This window comes from Eretmochelys imbricata, chromosome 22 (assembly GCF_965152235.1).
Source record: "Eretmochelys imbricata isolate rEreImb1 chromosome 22, rEreImb1.hap1, whole genome shotgun sequence".
Taxonomy (NCBI): Eukaryota; Metazoa; Chordata; order Testudines; family Cheloniidae; genus Eretmochelys; species Eretmochelys imbricata.
In genome coordinates, this window is record NC_135593.1 from 1,715,852 (window position 1) to 1,733,873 (window position 18,022).

General features: G+C 49.8%; 1 protein-coding gene and 1 long non-coding RNA gene across 2 annotated transcripts in view; one reads left to right on the forward strand and one right to left on the reverse strand.

Moving 5' to 3' along the window:
- LOC144278505 (uncharacterized) overlaps positions 1-2,576 on the reverse strand; it is an 11,802-nt gene extending 9,226 nt beyond the window's left edge. Inside the window, exons 1-2 of the long non-coding RNA XR_013348594.1 lie at positions 2,525-2,576; positions 1,100-1,242 (exon numbers count right to left, since the gene is read on the reverse strand). This is a non-coding gene — a long non-coding RNA (uncharacterized LOC144278505). The remainder of the gene's footprint in view (positions 1-1,099; positions 1,243-2,524) is intronic.
- Positions 2,577-2,607: 31 nt separating this feature from the next.
- LOC144278504 (uncharacterized) overlaps positions 2,608-18,022 on the forward strand; it is a 47,311-nt gene continuing 31,896 nt past the window's right edge. Inside the window, exon 1 of the mRNA XM_077839838.1 lies at positions 2,608-2,753. The gene's annotated coding sequence lies outside the window, so the exon portion shown is untranslated. The remainder of the gene's footprint in view (positions 2,754-18,022) is intronic.

Consider the following 18,022-nt stretch of genomic DNA (forward strand, 5'->3'; position numbering starts at 1 on the left):
TATGTCCCTTGCCTAGCAAGTGCTACTTAGTTGATGGTGAGTCCCTCCATCACAATAAAAGGCCAAGTACAGTTCCAAGCACAGTTCCCATAATCAGGGTAATAACCATTTATTCTTCCTGCCCCAATAACAGAGACACTGGGGATCCCACAACAGCCAAAATGACTTGGGCAGTTATGGCCTCATTCTAGGTGGGGTGGGTGTGCCTATGCAAATGAGATCAGCCCCTGAAGTTCTTTTCCACAACTTGCCACACCTCACCACCAGATGTCAGGGTGGAGCTCATCCTGACTCTGCTTACACAGGTGAGAGGATTTTTCCTCTGGCCAGGAGAGATTTTAAAGGGGTTTTACCCTTCCCTTTATTTTTATGACAAAGCTGCTTTCAGTTAAGCCTACAGCTGTTAGGGGACATGGTTCAGACCTGGGTCTGGGTTTGCAACAGGCTAGTGGGTCTGGCTCAAACCAGGCAGGGTGCTGGAGTCCTAAGCTGTCAGGGCAGGAAAGCAGGAGCAGAAGTAGTCTTGGCATGTCAGGTGGCAGCTCCCAGGGGGTTTCTGTGATCCAACCCATCACAAGCAGAACAAAAGGAGTGACCCTGGGGGAATTCCCCTGACATTGACCCCAGGGCAGCACACTCTCACAGCAGGGGGCACAGGCAGAGTCAGGAATTGGCTTTTCCTCTCCCTGCATTTCACCTTGTTCACTGGAAAGTGAATCTGCCCAGGGATGCTGCACTAAGTCTGTGTGGGCATGTTAAAGATCTGGGAATCTCTCTCCCCAATTATTTCTCCCACTACCCCTATCAATCTCTCTCTCCTTTTTCTCCTTGTGTTTCCCATCTCCGGTCCCTTCCCCTCTGGCAGACAGCCAGCCATTCCTGGGTGTTTGCTCTCCTATGGCTAGATCAGCTCCTGCAATTGCTAAGGGGAGGAGAGTGTGGGGTGAGGAGGGGCTGCTTGTGCAGTCACTTTCATGCCCATCCCCAGCATGTTCCCTGAGATCTCTATCAATCATTTGGAGTATCTGCCTCAGAAGCTGGTGTGGGCAGAGCCTAGGGCTGGCCCATGGAGCTAATTACAGCTGGAGAAAGTCCTCACCTTGCCTGGGCATAGAGGAAGCTTCACTCCAAGTCACTTCCAAGCCCAGACCCCAGGAGGGGAGCAGCAGCTGCTGCTCAGTCTGGGCTCCCAGATCACAATGCAGGCAGCAGAATCTTACCCAGGAAGCTCAACCAAATATTCTGAGAAGAGAGAAACACAGTCAGACAGAGACTGAGGGCTTCCCCCCACTTTAGCAACAGCTAAAAACCCCTCCCCACAGGGACATATCCTGATTTTATTTGCCCCCATGTTAATCTGGAGTCACTCCATGTTCTTCCTTGAAGTGTCTCAGTGAGACCAGAAACATGGCTCAGGAGGGATGAGGCCAGAGTCCTTTCCTCCTCCCTCATTCCCTCCTCTTCTTCTGAGAACAGCAACAGTTTTCCCTCCAAAACCTGAAATTCCTCCAGTTTTGAAAATGGGGAGAGAAGCAAAGTCTGTCGTGATTTCATATCAGTATTTGATAAATGGATAGGGAGTTATCAGCTGCGCCTCCCAGCCATTCACACGGGATGGGGGGAGCCCTGGGCGAGGCTTCTTTAACAGGAAAATGGATGGCATGGAGGAGCCAAATTTTTTAAGAATTTCCATGCTCAGTGACTGGCAGATAATGGCCAATAGGTACCTACTCCCGAGACGACTCCGTCTCAGTGCTGGGCGAAGCAACCCCTCATAGAGACCATTTGCCATGGGGGTTTGGGATATGGGACACGGAGCTGGGGGGAGGGGCGGTCGGAGCCGGGGGGGGGGCAGGTCACGGGGCGGTGGCCAGTCGGACCGGGAGGAGGCGGGAAGGTGGGGGGGTCGGACGGGGGGGGGGGGGTAGGACACGGAGCGGGGGGGGCGGTCAGAGCCGGGGGGGCAGGTCACGGGGCGGAGGCCATTCGGACCCGGGGGGGGTCGGACGGGAGGGGCAGGACACGGGGCGGGGGGCGGTCGGAGCCGGGGGGAGGCGCGACACGGAGCGGGGGGGGGCGGTCGGTGCCCGGGGAGGGGGGGGGCAGGTCACGGGGCGGTGGCCAGTCGGACCGGGAGGAGGCGGGACGGTGGGGGGGTCAGGACACGGGGCGGGAGGGGGGCGGACGGACCCGGGGAGTGGCGGGACGGTGGGCAGTCGGAGCCGGAGAAAGGCGCGACACGGAGCGGGGGGACGGTCGGACAAGGGGGGGGCAGGACACGGAATGGGGGGGGCGGTCGGAGCCGGGGGGACACGGAGATCCCGGGGCCGAGGCGCCCCGCAGCACAGCGCCCGGCCGAGGGGCGGGGACCCCCGGGACACGAGAGTTCGCCCGAGACGCGGGAAGGCGCCGGGGGAAGGGGCCGCTTGGCGGGGGTGGTCTGAGCGGCGCGGGCTGGGGGTTTTCTGCGGGGCGAGGGGATGACAGGTTGGGGAACCAGGCTGATCTCAGGCCTCCCCCTTACCTGGGCTCAAGAGGGCGGAAGCCCCCCCGGGGCAGGCTGGGAGATGTAGTTGCTGACTCGCCCGGGAGCGGAAGTGACGTCTGACACCTGCTGCGTGCGCGCCGCGGTGCTGCTGCTGCTCCCCCTGAGGCTGCGGGGCCGGGCTGGGACCCCCGCGCGCGCCCGGCCTGGGCCCTTCGTCAGCGGGAGCCGCCCTGGGCTCTGCCCCCCGCGGAGCTGCGACCTCCAGGTACCGGAGCGGGCCCGGCATCTCGCAGCGCCGCGATCTGCTCCCTGCGGCCCGCCCGCCCGCGGGGCTCAGAGCTGCTGTAAGAGCGGGAGCCCAACGCCCCCCGCCCGGGGCCCCCCGGGGGCCGGGGGAGGGGACCAGCCCCCCCGGGTCCCTGAGTGTGGCTGGCCGGGGGCTGCCGGGCCGGGGGGAGTGAGCCCGGGCTGGGAGGAGGAGGGAGACCTGGGGAAAGGGGCGGATGGAAAAATGTCTGTACAGTTAGGAAATTGCAGGAAGAGGAGAAGAGCAGGTGACCCCCGAGAAGCTGGGGGCTGAGATCCCCTCGGATTTACCGCTGCCCTCTCCCAGGGCGATACCATCCTTTCCGGTCCTTCCCCTTTCTCTCTGGTTAGCAACGATCAAACTCCATGGTGATCCGCCCCCCCCCCCCCCCCCCCCCCCCCGCCGCTTTTCTCTCAATTGCCTGAGAAGGTCTTCTCTGGTCTCCTCCACCGACTGTACCCGATTTGCTCTCCACTTCTCCAGTGTCTAGTTCAAATCTCAGGTTTGGGGGTGTTCCCCCATTTTTCCCTGCAATGTTTTGTCCTTGTTTAGGTGGGAAATGTTCCCCTGAGTGATTTCTGAAATGGGCAGAGGCTGGGAGAGTCCTGATGGGCTGGGCTGGGCTGGGGCGGGGGGGCACTCTCTGTTGGCAACAGGGCATGGAAAGGCTCAGGAAGGAAAGAGAGGAGCAAGCATTCCCCATGGAGACTGCCGGGCCCCAGGTTTCCCAGTCCCAGCTACTTTCCCCCCACCCAACCCAGCAGCCCCTGCCCCTACCGCCTGCTAGTCACATTTCCAGAGCCCACTGCCAGCCCCGCCCCACAGCCAGTGACCACCGGACTCCAGCCCCACTCTTTTCCCCTGTGAAAGGGCTTCCTGCTGTCCATGTGAATATGAGGCAAAAAGAATCCATCCTGTTCTGTTGTTGCTTGAATATCGCTGTATAATCCCCTCAAATTTCCCCTGTTTTGTCTTGAACTGTTGAGTGATAACATAAAATCTACCCAGATCTTGGTGCTTCTCTCTTATATTGGCAAATATTTAGTTTGTGCCCCATTTTCTCCTCAGTTCTGAAATACTGATATCAAATTCTTGAGAATCTTCCCGCTTTTCTCTCCAGGTGTCCAACTGAGATCAGGGTTCTAATCGTACTGAGCGTGGCTCAGGCCTTGCCTGAGATCAGGTGCCCCAGTGTGCCGGACACTGCACAAACCTTGACCAAGTTTGGGGCACTCATTGTACCAGGAACTGCAGAGAGCCCTAAAGAGAGCAGGGACCTTGTTGTGCTGGGTGCTACAGTGACCCTGACTGATCTCCGGGCCCCTGTTGTGCCAAGCCCTGCATCAATACGAAGTGAAATCAGGCTCCCATTGTGCCAGGTGCTGCAGAGACAGCAAACAAAATCGGGGACCTTGTTCTGCCAGGCGCTGTGGAGACCCCAAGTGAGATCTGGGTCCTGTTCTGCCAGGCACTGCGGAGACCCCAAGTGAGGTCAGACCCCACCGTTCTGCCAGGCGCTGCGGAGACCCCAAGTGAGGTCAGACCTCACCGTTCTGCCAGGTGCTGCGGAGACCCCAAGTGAGATCTATGCCCCTGTTGTGCCGGGCGCTGTAGAGACCCCAACTGACATCAGGCCCCCTATTGTGCCAGGGAAAACGGAGACCTGGAGCAAGATCACGGCCCCCCTTGTGCCAGGCAGTGCCTCCATTGTGCTGGGCACTTCAGAGACCTCGACTGAGATCTGTGTCTCCGTTGGGCCTGGTACTGCACTGACCCCACCACTGTACTGGTCACTGCACAGACACTGAAGGATCTTTAGTGGGATTCTGCCTGTTCCTAGAAAAGGGCAACAAAGGTGTGACAGGATTATGACTATCAACAGATGGCTTAGGCAATGGTGCTATAAGGAGGGCTTTGGGATCTATGGCCACTGGGAGGCATTCATGGACAGAGGATAGTTCTCTCAGGATGGACTTCATCTGAGTAGGGAAGGAAATAGACTTCTAGGGTGGAGACTGGCACAACTGATTAAGAGAGCTTTAAACTAGGAATTTGGGGGAGATGTCCAGGTAATCTCCACACCGGATTTTAGCATTGAAAGGAAAGAAAACGAAGTAAGAAAGTATACAGCCGTGGTAGGAGAATGTATATAAGGAGGAAGGGCAGTGTGGATACCAGTCTAATAGGTTATACTGGCTGTAGAATGACTGTGCCTAATAGGGTACAGAATGTGAGCGAGGCCAAACAGCAAAAATTAAGATGTTTGTACACCAATGCGAGGAGCCTAGGTAACAAAATGGAGGAACTAGAGGTACTGGTGCAGGAAGTGAAACCAGATATTGTAGGGATAACAGAAACATGGTGGAATAGTCGTCATGACTGGTCTACAGGTATTGAAGGGTATGTGCTGTTTAGGAAAGACCGAAATAAAGGTAAAGGTGGTGGAGTAGCACTGTATATCAATGATGAGGTAGAATGTAAAGAAATAAGAATCGATGGAATGGATAAGACAGAGTCCGTCTGGGCAAAAATTACATTGGGGAAGAAAACTATTAGAGCCTCCCCTGGGATAGTGCTTGGGGTGTGCTATAGACCGCCGGGATCTAATTTGGATATGGACAGAGCCCTCTTTAATGTTTTTAATGAAGTAAATACTAATGGAATCTGCGTGATCATGGGAGACTTTATCTTCCCAGATATAGACTAGAGACGAGTGCTAGTAATAATAATAGGGCTCAGATGTTCCTAGATGCGATAGCTGATGGATTCCTTCATCAAGTAGTTGCTGAACCGACTGGAGGGGATGCCATATTAGATTTGGTTTTGGTGAGTAGTGAGGACCTCATAGAAGAAATGGTTGTAGGGGATAATCTTGGTTCAAGTGATCATGAGCTAATTCAGTTCAAACTGAACGGAAGGATTAACAAAAATAAATCTGCAACTAGGGTTTTTGATTTCAAAAGGGCTGACTTTCAAAAATTAAGGAAATTAGTTAGGGAAGTGGACTGGACTGAAGAACTTACCAGGCAGAGGAGGCCTGGGATTACTTTAAATCAAAGCTGCAGAAGCTATCGGAAGTCTGCATCCCAAGAAAGGGGAAAAAATTCAAAGGCAGGAGTTGCAGACCAAGCTGGATGAGCAAGCATCTCAGAGAGGTGATTAAGAAAAAGCAGAAAGCATACAGGGAGTGGAAGATGGGAGAGATCAGCTAGGAAAGCTACCTTATTGAGGTCAGAACATGTAGGGATAAAGTGAGACAGGCTAAAAGTCAAGTAGAATTGGATCTTGCAAAGGGAATTAAAACCAATAGTAAAAGGTTCTATAGCCATATAAATAAGAAGAAAACAAAGAAAGAAAAAGCGGGACCACTAAACACTGAGGATGGAGTGGAGGTAAAGGATAATCTAGGCATGGCCCAATATCTAAACAAATACTTTGCCTCAGTCTTTAATAAGGCTAAAGAGGATCTTGGGGATAATGGTAGCATGACAAATGGGAATGAGGATGGAGGTAGATATTACCATATCTGAGGTAGAAACGAAACTCAAACAGCTAAATGGGACTAAATTGGGGGGGGCCAGATAATTGTCATCCAAGAATATTAAAGGAATTGGCACACGAAATTGCAAGCCCATTAGCAAGAATTTTTAATGAATCTGTAAACTCAGGGGTTGTACCGTATGACTGGAGAATTGCTAACATAGTTCCTGTTTTTAAGAAAGGGAAAAAAAGAGATCCGGGTAACTACAGGCCTGTTAGTTTGACATCTGTAGTGTGCAAGGTCTTTGAAAAAATTTTGAAGGAGAAAGTAGTTAAGGACATTGAGGTCAATGGTAAATGGGACAAACTACAACATGGTTTTACAAAAGGTAGATTGTGCCAAACCAATTTGATCTCCTTCTTTGAGAAAGTAACAGATTTTTTAGACAGAGGAAACGCAGTGGATCTAATTTACCTAGATTTCAGTAAGGTGTTTGATACCATGCCACATGGGGAATCATTAGTTAAATTGGAAAAGATGGGGATCAATATGAAAATTGAAAGGTGGATAAGGAATTGGTTAACAGGGAGACTACAGTGGGTCCTACTGAAAGGTGAACTGTCAGGCTGGAGGGAGGTTACCAGTGGAGTTCCTCAGGGATCAGTTTTGGGACCAATCTTATTTAATCATTTTATTACTGACCTCGGCACAAAAAGTGGGAGTGTGCTAATAAAGTTTGTGGATGATAGAAAGCTGGGAGGTATTGCCAATTTAGAGAAGGACCAGGATATCATACAGGATGATCTGGATGACCTTGTAAACTGGAGTAATAGTAATAGGATGAAATTTAATAGTGAGAAGTGTAAGGTTATGCATTTAGGGATTAATAACAAAAATTTTAGTTATAAGCTGGGGACACATCAATTAGAAGTAACGGAGGAGGAGAAGGACCTTGGAGTATTGGTTGATCATAGGATGACTATGAGCCGCCAATGTGATATGGCCGTGAAAAAAGCGAATGCGGTCTTGGGATGCATCAGGCGAGGTATTTCCAGTAGAGATAAGGTTTTAGTACCATTATACAAGGCATTGGTGAGAGCTCACCTGGCATACTGTGTGCAGTTCTGGTCTCCCATGTTTAAGAAGGATGAATTCAAAGTGGAACAGGTACAGAGAAGGGCTACTAGGGTGATCCGAGGAATGGAAAACTTGCCTTATGAAAGGAGACTCAAGGAGCTTGGTAGGAAAAAACAAGGGGAAATAGGTTACCTTGTATAATGAGTTAGCCACTCCCAGTCTCTATTCAAGCCTAAGTTAATTGTATCCAATTTGCAAATGAATTCCAATTCAGCAGTCTCTCGCTGGACTCTGGTTTTGAAGTTTTTCTGTTGTAATATCGCAACTTTCATGTCTGTAATCGCGTGACCAGAGAGATTGAAGTGTTCTCCGACTGGTTTGTGAATGTTATAATTCTTGACATCTGATTTGTGTCCATTTATTCTTTTACGTAGAGACTGTCCAGTTTGACCAATATACATGGCAGAGGGGCGTTGCTTGCACATGATGGCATATATCACACTGGTAGATGTGCAGGTGAACGAGCCTCTGATAGTGTGGCTGATGTTATTAGGACCTGTGATAGTGTCCCCTGAGATGATCATTATGAATCTATGAACCCCAAGCCCAGTGTGTGCGTGTACAGCATTGTTTTGGTCTGTTTGCATTGCATTGGCTTCCAAGGGAGGTTGTGGAATTTCCTTCATTGGAGGTTTCTAGACCAGGGTAGAGGTACACCGGTCTGGGAAAGTCTAGGGATACTTGGTCTGGCCTCATCACAGGAGGCTTCAGTAGACAACCTCTCAAGATCCCTTCCATGCCTATATTGAAATAATTCTCTTTTGTGCTGTTGTGTTCTACACTGACGTCTGATTTGTGTCCATTTATTCTTTTACATCGAGACTGTCCGGTTTGGCCAATGTACATGGCAGAGGGGCATTACTGGCACATGATGGCATAGATCACATTGGTAGATGTGCAGGTGAACGAGCCTCTGATAGTGTGGCTGATGTGATTATGCCCTATGATGGTGTCCCCTGAATAAATACGTGGACACAGTTGGCAACGGGCTTTGTTGCAAGGATAGGTTCCTGGGTTAGTGTTTTTGTTGTGTGGCATGTGGTTGCTGGTGAGTATTTGCTTCAGGTTGGGAGGCTGTCTGTAAGCAAGGACTGGCCTGTCTCCCAAGATCTGTGAGAGTGATGGGTTGTCCTTCAGGATAGGTTGCAGATCCTTGATGATGCACTGGAGAGGTTTTAGTTGGGGGCTGAAAGTGATGGCTAGTGGCGTTCTGTTATACTCTTTGTTGGGCCTGTCCTGTAGTAGGTAACTTCTGGGTACTCTTCTGGCTCTGTGAATCTGTTTCTTCACTTTGGCAGGTGGGTATTGTAGTTGTAAGAATGCTTGATAGAGATCTTATAGGTATTTGTCTCTGTCTGAGGGATTGGAGCAAATGTGGTTGTATCTTAGAGCTTGGCTGTAGACAATGGATCGTGGGTGTGGTCTGGATGAAAGCTGGAGGCATGTAGGTAGACATAGCGGTCAGTAGGTTTCCAGTGTAGGGTGGTGGTTCTGTGACCATCGCTTATTAGCACCATAGTGTCCAGGAAGTGGATCTCTTGTGTGGACTGGTCCAGGCTGAGGCTGATGGTGGGATGGAAATTGTTGAAATCATGGTGGAATTCCTCAAGGGCTTCTTTTCCATGGGTCCAGATGATGAAGATGTCATCAATGTAGCGCAAGTGGAGATGGGGCATTATGGGACGAGAGCTGAGGAAGCATTGTTCTAAGTCAGCCATAAAAATGTTGGCATACTGTGGGGCCATGCGGGTACCCATAGCAGTGCCGCTGATTTGAAGGTATGCATTGTCCCCAAATGTGAAATTGTTACGGATGAGGACAAAGTCACAAAATTGAGCCATCAGATTTGCTTTGACATTATCGGGGATAGTGTTCCTGATGGCTTGTAGTCCATCTTTGTGTGGAATGTTGGTGTAGAGGGCTTCTACATCATAGTGGCCAGGATGGTGTTATCAGGAAGATCACCGATGGATTGTAGTTTCCTCAGGAAGTCAGTGGTGCCTCAAAGATAGCTGAGAGTGCTGGTAGCATTGGACCTGAGGAGGGAGTCTACATAGCCAGACAATCCTGCTGTCAGAGTGCCAATGCCCGAGATGATGGGGCGCCGAATATTTCCAGGTTTATGAATCTTGCGTAGCAGATAGAATACCCTTGCTCGGGGTTCTAGGGATGTGTCTGTGCGGATTTGCTCTTGTGATTTTTCAGGGAGTTTCTACACCATCTGCTCAACAAACTCCCTGAAAAAGCACAATAGCAAATTCGCACAGACACAGCCCTAGAACCCTGAGCAGGGGTATTCTATCTGCTACGCAAGATCCGTAAACCTGGTTAGGGGGGGAGGAGGGGGCAGTGACCTCTCTGAGGCCTGGAACTGCCTGAACAGTACAGCTGGTAACGGAGGGGCAGCAGTGAGTGCTGGAGGAATGAGCCAGGAGCACAGCACCACAGGACTGGACAGGGACTTCTCCTGACCCATGACACACCCCCAGCCATGGCCCTGCCCTGCCAAGGCAGCCTGTGCATCCATGGACAAACCAGCTCTTCCTGCAGCCTAATACAATGGGGTCTGGGGACCTTTCCGAGCTGTGGGTCATGGGGCTCTGGAGTTACCGGGGTCTGTTTCTGGCTCTGTCACTGACCTCATTGGTGATGTTGGGGAAATCACAGCCCCTCTCTGTTTTCCTCCTAGCCATTGTCTACTTGGATTGTGATCTCTTTGGGGCAAGGACTTTCCCTCTCTGTCTGTGCAGTGCCCAGCACAATGGGGATCCTGATCTCAGTCAGGTTCTCTGCCATGTGCTGCACGATAGGGCTCTGATCGCCATCAGTGTCTGTGCAACGCAAAGCACAGTTTATAGACTCTCAGGCTTTGAGGCCAGAAGGGACCATCAAGATCATCTAGTCTGACCTCCTGCACATCGCAGGCCACAGAACCTCACTCACCCACTCCTGTAATAGACCCATAACCTCTGGCTGAGTTAATGAAGTCCTCAAATCATTATTTAAAGACTTCAAGCTACCCAAAAAATCCACTATTCACACTAGTTTAAACCTGCAAATGACCCATGCCATGCCCCATGCTGCAGAGGAAGGCAAAAAAAAAAAACCCACAGGGTCTCTGCCAATCTGAGTCTGGGCAAAATTCCTTCCCATCCCCAATTATGGCAGTCAGTTAGACCCTGAGCATGTGGGCAAGACCCAGCAGCAAGACACCTGGGAAAGAATTCTCTGTAGTAACTCAGAGCCCTCCCCATCTAGTGTCCCATCACTGGCCTTTGGAGATATTTGCTGCTAGCAGTTGCAGATCAGCTACATGCCGTTGTAGGCAGTCCCATCATACCACCCCTCCATGAAGGCATTGAGCTCATTCTTGAAGCCTGTTAGGTTTTTTGCCCCCGCTGTTCCCCTTGGAAGGCTGTTCCAAAATTTCATTCTAATGGTTAGAAATCTTCGCCTAATGTCAAGCCAAAACTTGTTGGTCGCCAATATCCATTTGTTCTAGTGCCAACATTGGTGCTTAACCTAAATAACTCCTCTCCTCCCTGGTATTTATCCCTCTGATGTATTTATAGGGAGCAATCCTATCTCCCCTCAGCCTTCTTTAGCTTAGGCTAAACGAGCTCTTTGAGTCTTCTCTCATATGGCAGATTTTCCATTCCTCGGATCATCCTAGTAGCCCTTCTCTGCACCTGTTCCAGTTTGAATTCACCCTTCTTAAACATGGGAGACGAGAATGGCCCAGGTGGGGTCTCATCAGTGCCTTGTATAGCAGTATCAGAGGGGTAGCCGTGTTAGTCTGGATCTGTAAAAGCGGCAAAGGGTCCTGTGGCTCCTTATAGACTAACAGATATATTGGAAAATAAGCTTTCCTGGGTGAATACAGAGCACCGTGTGACATAGTGGGTATTCACCCACAAAAGCATATGCTCCAGTACGTTTGTTAGTCTATAAGGTGCCACAGGACTCTTTGCTGCTTGTATAGCAGTACTAACCTTTCCCTGTGTCTACCGGAAATACCTCGCCTGACCCATCCTAGGACTGCATTAACCTATTTCATGGCCACATCACACTGGGGGTCTGGGGCTCTGAGTTCTTGCCCTTTATCATTTTACTCCCACCTGTGCCCGATGCCACTCTTTTCTTAACTTGCTTTGGTTATTTCAGTTCCAGTTTTTACATGAAATCTAATAACTGCAAAGCTGAATGAAAGATAAAACAAACAGAACCATTTCAATTTTGGCACATAGCTGGTAGAACTATACCTAGTGAAGGTATGCTGTAATTACCTGGTTACCTATAGCATTTTCTGGTGGGGTGGATAAAGCAATGTCAAAGATCCAAAAGCAATTTTAGGACGAAAGGGCTCATCAGGTGTTTGCTTTCCAAGGAGCATGCCACCAGCCAGGGCTTGAGGTCTTTCAGGAGTGGGGTGCTGGATTGTATTTAGTAATCTCAAAATAAAAGTTTAAGGTGGCTGGTTCACAATATCCAATGAAATCTTGCAAACAATTATACAAATAGACTCTAATGCTATTAAAACAACATGGTATTAATACTGATTCAAAACTAAAATTAAAATTATGAGATAAACACATGAGAAATGAACTGACACCAACTTTCCATTTCTTAATGCCTGAAATTTTGACACTTGCTCAAACCATCTTTTTTTTAAAAGTGCGGCACAGCACACAGTCAAGTTAATTAATGAAAGCACACCAATTATTGACTGCTTTGTGTTGCATAAGCATCTGATTAAGCACCTAATTAAAACTATACCACTGTAAGTGGAAATGCATCAACACAGCTTAGCTCCACTGTGTTTAAATGTGAATGAAGAGTTTCTAAATTAAATACATGGCAGGATGGTAAACGGGGAAATTACACAGAAGTGCCTCTACCTAGTCCTGTTGACTTCTTGTCCCAACCCCCCATGAGTTCTGGCCTCTTGGTCAACTCAGCTCCCAGTCCCACATCAGCCAGCCTAAGCCATTTCTACTGCAGTTCTTCATCCCCCTCACCCAGGTAGGGGTTTGGTGCTGCAGCCCCTAAAACACCTGCGTTAATCACTGTCTCACATTCTGCGGCTAATTAGATTTCAGGGAACGATTTATCAGAGTTACCGACTCTGGGAGGTGGGAGAGAGGAGAAGGGGAGAGGGAGTTTGCTCATCACAATCTGTAGGGCCATGTTCAACCCTGGTAGCTTCCATGTTACCTCATCCTCCACCCTCCCCCATGGGTCTCTGCTCATGTGTCAGAGTGTCACATTCTGATCATAATGCCTCTGGCCTCAGCAGAGCTCCCAGACAGGAGCTACATCATGATAGGGTTACGGTACTGAGAGTAAAATACATCACAGGGAGAGTGTAATTATCCCCAAAGGAAGCATTACAGTCCAGGAAGTGAAAAAATTAAAGCATGTAGTTACTTAAAAGTACGCTTGAAGGGATTGGATTTTTATTAATAAATTGCAGTAAATGTTGATTTCACTGTACACACACACACACAGATGGAAAAACTATTTATATAGGTAAAATACAGAAATGCTTCTGGAGAAAGTAGTTTGATTTTAAGGATATTTACACTGTATATTTTGCTTGTGACATTGACAATTTGTTTGAACATTTAAAAAGATTTGGCTTTGGGAATCTCAACATTTACTGTAATTAAATAATTGTTGTCTGACCACCCCCATAATTTCCCACAGCTCTGAACATTGAAATTGTAAACATTGAAAAAAGGGCTTAAAATAAATATCAATATTGTCAATTGAAATAAAAAAAAAAAGAAATAGACAAAGTGAATGTTGCCAAACCCACTTAACAGCAATCACAATGTGCTGGGGATGGAATTCACAGCTAAGGCACCCAACCTGGATTCTGCCCTGTAGCGACATTAGACGATAGCCATAGCTACAAAGGGGAGGAGGGATAGTTCAGTGGTTTGAGCATTGGCCTGCTAAACCTAGGGTTGTGAGTTCAATCCTTGAGGGGTCCATTTAGGGATCTGGGGCAAAAATTGGGGATTGGTCCTGCTTTGAGCAGTAGGTTGGACTAAAAGACCTCCTGAAGTCCCTTCCAACCCTGATATTTTATGAATAAAGTATTTTAGTGTATAAAGTTCCAGATTAGATTATACCAATTTGTAAAGACACATGAGGCCTTTCCCTCAGGGTATCACCTTCATTGGGTTGTTTCTTTTACTGGGAATTCCCAGAAGTCAATAGATAAATAACATTCTATCAGTTATGAAGTGGCCATTTCAGATTTCTGGCGAGTGCCTGTTATTTTGCACTAGGGGCCAGGTCCTTGGAGAGACGGAACCTAGGTTTCATTTGTGCATGCTTAGCAGCTTCCAGAATTTGGTTCGAAGTATTTACTTGTTTCCCTGGCCTGTTCTTAAAAGTGCTGCTATAGAAAGTGGGAAGGGGCAGGAACTCACTGCAGGATCAGTAGCTGAATCCCTTATATATTTATAGCTCATCGGAAGAAGGAAGCAGATTGGTGGGTGTCTGGGGATTTAATAATAAACACACAAATATCATTGTTCTTAATGAATTTTCATCTTCTAATTCCCATAACCCACTAATTATCTCTGGCTGCCCCCGGAAGTCTGGGGAGGGAGTACTAGTAAACTCCTTTGGCCAGCGTGGAGCCTAAGGCACAAGGATCTTTCAGTGGCTGCCTCAAAGTCACCCAGAGTGAAATTCACTTCACTGGATAAATCCCTAGTTGCTGGGCTCTGCAGAGGGGTGGGGAGGGGAGGTGAATTCCATTCCTGGGCATGGACATCACCACCCCCCGGCAATCCTGAACCTGATCTCAGACACTGCCCCAACCTTCCCCTGCAGTGATGGACCCACTTGATGCTGCCAGAGCCATCTGCCATGGGACCTAGAGGGGCAGAGGCCCAGCTCCAGAACAGCTACCCCTGCCCAGAGCCCTGATGCTGTGCTGGAGTTGCCCTGGCTTTCCAGTCTGCAGATGGGTCTAGCTGTTTGGGGACTCACCCATGTACCCACCACACACAATCTTCCTCACAACACACATCCCAGGATGGGGAAGGACCATCTGGCTGGCTGCAGTCTCCCCTTGCTGCTATGAAAGGAATGGGGTGGTCCCTCATATAGGACACAAACATACCCAGGTGCAGAAGGGAAATGTAGTTTCTTCCAGGGGCTTATAAATGTTTGGTTTAGAGTCCTGAGCTGTGTCTTCCTGTTTATGTCTCCTGCCACTTTCAGGTCTCTTGGCTAGACAAGGTGGGTGAGATCATTTCTTTTAGAACCAATTAAAAATACATCTCTTTGATATCCTGGGGACAGCAACTCTTTTCGCTTTGTACCTCCTCCCCTTCTCACCTAGCCCTCAGCTGAGACTGTCCCAGGTGATGGGAAAATAAGGGTTCAGTCCTGTAACTGGATTAGGTCTTGCAAGCAGTAACAGGTGTGAAAGCCTGTGTGCATAAATGACAGCAGCAGCTCTGGGACTCTGAGACATACAGAGAAGAGATGGGAGTGAGCAGGTTATGTTTGTGCAGGGTGTGAGTTACTCATGCAGCCACTGGGTGTTCTCTGCTGTACTCCAGCTACACTCACTCAGTTAGGTATAGATGTACTGAAAGGTAGAGGGTGAAGGGTGCGGCTGTTGCTGGGGAGCAGGTTCAGTGTCTGAGTGTAGAACAGTTGTCAGTAGCTCCTGTAAAGTGTAGCTCACATAAAACCAAATTCTGTTGTAGCAAAGATAAAGTGCTTGATTCTGTGCCATGGTTGCCGTTTTCCCTAGTACTTTAGTGATAGGCACAATCTCAAATGGCTGGGTGCACATAGGGGTTTTGTAGGAGTAAAGAAAGGGTCATTGCTCACATGGGTCAGAATTAGGATTACATTGGTGTGTACCTTATCTCTGCATTTCCTGATTATTACAAGTTTGAGTTTTGCTGATGTCTCTTCTGGAGGGGCACCAGACAGCTCTGGGCAACCTTAAATCCTGCATTCATAAAAGTTTTTTTGTAAGTGAACTTCCTAGCTTTTTGCACAGAGCGATGTTGGCTGGAGGAGTAAGCAGCCCTATAGGCAGTTGTGGATCTCACACAAGTCTGCAATCAGAGGCACAGAGAAGTGCAATGGCTTACCCAAGGTCACCCAGCAGGCCCGTGGCAGAGCCAGGAAAAGTCACCGTCCAGTGCTCTCTCCACGTAGTTGCTGGGTGATTCTGAAGTGCTGCAGCCCTCTCCTGTACTTTTTGTTATAGTGGAATGGGAATAATGGTCATGCTTTCAAATGTCTCTCTCCTTCCCCACCTTTTTCTTCTGCCACTGTTTCCAGCTCCACCTCCCCTTCTTGTCCATCCCCTGCAGCCCTCTCTTAGCACTGTAGGAGCCAGTTGCTGTCTCCTGTCCTAGGCTGCTGCATGCACTTATTACAGGCAGCAGCAGCAGCATACGGTATGGCATATGCCACCTTGGTGATGTAGCCTGAGCTGCACACTGAGCTGGGTCCCTCACTGCTACTTCCAGCTGGGCCCCCTGACCCTGGTCCAGCCATGCCCTAGCTCCGCCCAGTCTGCCCCTCCTCCAAACATGTCCCCTCCCCTATACACTCTGGCCTGCCCCTCCATACCATACACATGTAACATGTACCTTTACACTATTCATATTTTGGATGAATCAGGGCCACCCACAGGATTCAAGGGGTCTGGGGTCTTCGGCAGAAGGGGTCCTTCCACTCCAGGACTTTGGGGCACTTCGCCGAAGACATGGAGCGGAAGGACCTCCGCCGCCGAATTGCCGCCGAAGACCCAGAGCAGAAGAAGTGACGGCGGGTCTTCGGCGGTGGGTCCTTCACTCCGGGTGTGTTTGGTGGCACTGAAGAACCTGCTGCTGAAGTGCCGCTGAAAATTCTCCTGGGGGGCCCCTGAAAACTCTCGTGGGGGGGCCCAGGGCAAATTGCCCCTCTTGCTTCTCCCTCCCCGGGACGGCCCTGCAGATGATCTACAAATTTGTGTTACCTTCAGCTCCCTCCCCACCCCAATTTCAGGTGTTTGGTGGTGCCCCAAATGGTTTTCCATTGATAGTTTTGGAGGGAGCAAGGCCGATCACTTGAGCCTTGCGTTATCGTGCAGCTGACTAGTAAGAAGTGACGACTCCCTCTTGGGTGGATGGGCCAATCCTCTCGGTGATTGATTTTTTTCCATTCTGAGTCCATAAAGTAGATTTTCAATATAAATGCTTTGTTCCTTACATGTGACCCATACTTTGATCTCTGTCATTATGAGTCTTGACCAGTTATGAGTTTTCTGTACACACCTCACATCCTCCAAGAGATGTGTTTGCTGTGATGGCAGGTATCAGGTGAGAGCTGCTGTCAAAGACCAAGTCACCCTTTTCCAAGGGATCTCTGTGTCACTGTCTGACCCCCATAGGCCAAGGAGAGGACAACTTTCTACTAATGGCCTTTAGGACGGCTGCTGAGTTCACTGCAGTGCCCCTCATCCCCTCTCCATTTCTCTTCTCGGAGTGCTGTCTGGGATGCTGCCCCGCTTCCTCTTCCCCAGGCCACCCCGTATCTACCCCATGTGCCAGGCTGCTGGCAGCCCCCAGTGAGAGGCAATCCAGCCCATCAAACTGGTGCCAAACTGCTGGGCCTCAGGCCTTCTGGGGTGCACCTCTGTGAGTCCAATTGCCCCCTTCCCAAGGTGTGCTACAGGGCATGTCCTTCTAGTGTGTCAGGGCTCAACCCTCTGGCTGAGGCGTTGGGGCACTTTCTTCCTCTCTTGGGGTACCAGCTGAAAGAGCCAACTGTTGGAAAACAAGGGTAAATAAAGGAATGAAAGAAAAGAAACGCGGGGGAAACGTGGACAGATCCCATCCGGATATTGGCCCCTCTTACTTCTGGAGGCTCTGGGAGCGTCTGAGTCCTGTGCAGAGTTTACTGGCTCTCCAGCGCAAGTTTCAGCCTGCTCCCCCTTTGAGCTCCGGGGATCCCCACCCTCCCTCGGTGAAGGCCAGAGCCCCGAATGCTGCCAGCCCTCTCTTTGCGGCTGGAGATGCTCCACAGACTGTTCCCTTCCTAGCGTTGCTCCCCTCTGAGTAGAGTAGGTCTCTCCTGTTAACTCCTGCTCCAGTCATAGCATGGTTTGCAGGTGTGGAGGGGCTGGGCCAGTCCAGACTAAAGCAGCAGTTTTACCCCTTCTATGCCAGCGTGGGGTTTATATAGCCCTTCGCAGGCACCCAGACCCAGGGAATGGCCCTCTATCAGTCCCATGCCTGATGTGGTGGGGTGACCCACTGGCAACATTGCCTTTGAGAGTGCTGCTCTCTCCTGCTCCCACTCCATCCCCTCCCCCTTTACTGTCACCATAATGCCTGTCACCTTCACTTCCTGAGGGATGACTCCCGGAAGGTGTGTTTTGTTATATATTTCCCTACCCCGCCCCCCCTCCAGGATCCGTTGTGCACCCTCTGTCATTCACCTCTGTCTCAGGAGATAAGGTGGGTCCTGGGGCACGGGTGATTCTATGCTGGAGATCCATCATCACTGAAGGAGTGGCAGCCTTGACCCTCCTTGAAGGTTGCCGGGATGCTGATGTGTACCAGAGGAGAACTGGGGC